This window comes from Myotis davidii, unplaced genomic scaffold (genome assembly GCF_000327345.1).
Source record: "Myotis davidii unplaced genomic scaffold, ASM32734v1 scaffold327, whole genome shotgun sequence".
Taxonomy (NCBI): domain Eukaryota; kingdom Metazoa; phylum Chordata; class Mammalia; order Chiroptera; family Vespertilionidae; genus Myotis; species Myotis davidii.
In genome coordinates this window covers 4685361-4689028 of record NW_006298628.1, presented here as the reverse complement: position 1 = coordinate 4689028, position 3668 = coordinate 4685361, and the positions used below count along the sequence as shown (strand labels likewise).

The 3668-nt window shown below is 50.2% G+C and overlaps 1 protein-coding gene across 1 annotated transcript in view; it reads right to left on the bottom strand.

Moving 5' to 3' along the window:
• The window catches only part of GRB7 (growth factor receptor bound protein 7), a 14297-nt gene that overhangs the window by 3093 nt on the left and 7536 nt on the right, over nt 1-3668 (bottom strand). The window lies entirely within an intron of this gene.

Sequence of the window (3668 nt, the reverse complement as noted above, 5' to 3'; positions counted from 1 at the left end):
GCGCGCCCCCTGGCGAAGCGGCCGGGCCTTCCAGTCGCAGAGACGGGGGTGCCTCTGCTGAGAAGGTGCCTGCACTCCACACACACACACCCCCATCCTGCCCGGCGGCCCAGTGCCCCCCGAGTGGCAGCAACAGCGTGCAGACAGCTGGTTCCAGGGGGAGAGGGGGCCGGAAGGGCGAGCTGCGGGTGCAGATCACACTCCGCACGTGCTTTGGTGCCAGAGCGACTCCGGGATGGTCCCGCGGTGCATCCAGGCTCACCTGACTCAGGTCATGCCTCCCACCCTCCAGCTCACCCCTCAGATGTGTGGGTCGGGGTGGCTCCGTTCGGGGGAAGGTAACCGAAAGGTGGGGACTGATGGGTGTAGGTGAGCCAAGGCTGGGGGGAAGGAAACAGGTGGAATGCTTTGGAAAACTGGTATAGTCTGGTAGTAATGCCCACTCCTGCCATCCCAAATGTCGCTCAGGGCGCAGGTTAGGCAGGTGGATGCAGAGGAACATGCCCGGTTGGCTGTGGCTCCGTGGGGGTGGGGGTGCCCATCCCATCCCTGCATGCAGGTTCCCCTCCAACTCCAAGGTCATAGGGCGCAGCTTCATTACGGAGACCCTAGCAGGATCCACGTGGTGGCCCTAAAAGAGTGACATTGGCCTCCCCATCTCCCTCAGTCTCCTGAAAACCACCCCAACATAAACCCACACCATGGAAACGCAGCTACAGCTCAACAGCCCAGGTGCCCAGCAAAGAAAAGCCTGTCCCGCCCTAGCTGGTTTGGCTCAGTGGATAGAGCCACGGCCTGCGGACTGAAGGGTCCCAGGTTCCATCCCGGTCAAGGGCACAGGCCGGGGTTCGGGCTCAATCCCCAGTAGGGGGTGTGCAAGAGGCAGCTGATCGATGTTTCTCTCTCATCGATGTTTCTAACTCTCTATCCCTCTCCCTTCCTCTCTGTAAGCAATCAATAAAATATATTTTAAAAATAAATAAATAAAATCTGTCCCTTCCTTGGGGGCGCCACAATCCATCTTTCAAAGCCCCTGGATTGACTGGCGGCCTCATTATGGCAGGTAGTGGACAGCCCTTCTCAGCCCAGACACTCCTTCCTGTACGGAGATGCTCCATTAAACACGTATATAATAATCACACTTTCAAGCTTAGAGAAGAATTTAATGACTCCCTGTGTACCCTTTGAGCAGCTTTAATCCAACATCAATTCATAACCAACCAATGACTATACCCACACCCTCTCCCCTAACCTCTGGGTTATTTTAAAAACGAAGCTGAGCCCAGCCAGTGTGGCTCAGTGGTTGAACATTAACCCCTGAACCAGGAGGTCACGGGTTTTTTGTGTGTTTTTTATTAGGAGGCCACGTTTTGATTCCGATCAGGGCACATGCCAGGGTTGCAGGCTCGATCCCCAGTAGAGGGCGTGCAGGAGGCAGCAGATCAATGATTATCTCTCATCATTGATGTTTCTATCTCTCCCTTCCTCTGAAATCAATTAAAAATATATACATACATATTTTTTAAAGCAGAGATATCATTTCACCAATAAATACTCCAGAATGAATTTCTTAAAGACTTTTTAAAAGGCATAACCACAATACCATTATCACACTTTCAAAAATTAACTAATTCCTTAATATCACCATATATCTCAGCATTCAAATTTCCCCTAATTGCTCATAAATGGTTTTTTTTTTTGGTTGGGTTTTTCTTCTTCTTCTTCTTTTTTTTTTTTTTTTTTTTTTTTTGCAGTTAACTAGTTTGGATTTGAATCAAATAAGGTCAATGCATTATATTTGGTTGATGTATGTCTAAATTTCTTGAAAACTAGATTCCCCATCTTTTCTTGAAATATGTTTTGTTGTTGAAGAAACTGGGCTGTGTGTTCTGATGTTTCCTATTCTGGATTTTGGTCATCGCGTCTCCATGTGTCATCTCAAATGTTCCTGTTCCCTGAATTTCCGATAAACCAGTCCAGTGATTTTCAACCTATTTCACCACTTGGCTCATATAAACTAATGACTAAAATTCTGCGGCACACCAACAAATATATGTTTTGCTGACCTGACCAAAAAAATAGGTATAATTCTGATTCATTCCCACAGGACGGTTATTGTTGTGTTGGCTGTTGCTTTTTTTTTTTTTTTTTTTAACAATCTAAGGGAAAAGAGGTCAGTGCCTGCTTTAGAAATTCTTGCAGCACACCGGCTGAAAACCGCCAAACTAATTGTTGGATCCAGATTTAGATTTGATTCCTTGGCAAAAATAACACCTAGTTGGCCCTAGCTGGTTTGGCTCAGTGGATCGAGTGTTGGCCTGTGGACTGAAGAGTTCCGGGTTCAGTTCCAGCCAGGGCACATGCCTGGGTTGGGGGCTCAATCCCCAGTGCAGGGTGTGCAGGAGGCAGCCGGTCAAAGATTCTCTCTCATCATTGATGTTTCTATCTCTCTCTCCCTTTCCCTTCCTCTCTCGGAGGGTCTGCGGTGACTGACCCAGGACACGGCCGTCCGGGCTGTCCCTGTGCATGGGAAGTGCGGCCGGTGAAGACGCCCTTCACTGCCTAAAACTATATATATTTTAAAAAGAGCCAAAATTATTAAAATTCTTAAACATTAGTCTTCAGACAAAATAAATAAATAAATAAATAAAGGCCGGCATGGGCAGTGAGCGGAGACCTGACCCTGCAGGGTCTGTCTGGGTGTAGGGGCAGGCGCAGGGGAGTGAGCAGATTTCTATGCTGAAAAGATCACTCTGGATGTTGAAACTGGGTTGGAGAGGGAAGCGAGACTCAGAGGGCTGAGTGCTGGAGGATTCCCTAAAGGCTTTCTGAAAGGGGCAGAACGATTAGGACGGTAAGCAGATCTGGGGTTGGAGAGGAGAGAGGGGGGTTGACAGTGGGGGTAGGTACTGGAGCCGTTCCATGACTTGGTGGTGGACATACACACCTGGGTGTTGGTGAGGACCAGTCAGCGCAGGACTTGTAGAGGATGGGGATGCTGTCTGACTCATCTCCACAGCCCCGGCCCATTGGAGTTACCTCCATAGATGTAGGCCCTACTGGGAACGCTCATCTGGATGACAGTCTCTTGTCCACTCATTCATTCAACAAGCAGTTATTGGGCACCCTCTATGGGTCCGGCTCCATGCTGGGCACTGGGGGCTCTCAGATGACCAAGACCACGGCCCTGCCCTCAGAAACATCCCGGCTGGCCAGTAAGTGGCATCTATCCATCTGACACATTCACCAAGGCCTGGTGCACACCTCTCCTGCCCCCCTTCTCAACCCCAGCGAGCCAGGTCTTGCCAGACTGAACTCACAGGTGTATCCAAAAATAACCTTTATTGTAAGGAGTATAAAACAGAACAGATCAACTGGCCTCAGTCTGTACAACATGTGGGGCATCAGACCACCTGGGCTACCCCCATTTCTCCCATAATGCCTTGCCCCAGAGTAGTGCCCAGAAAGGAGCTCCCTGAAGGGGAGAGGGCCACCCCAAGTGCCTTCCCTTGAGAAGAGGGATTAAGGGTGAACTGGGGGGAGGGGGAGAGGGGCCACTTACTGCCCCAGTTAACAAAGGAGCAGAGAAAACTGGATTGGGGGGAGCCTTCCACTCGTTCTCGATCCTGTCCCTGCCCTCTGACCCCCCGAGTCCACCCTAGGAGCCC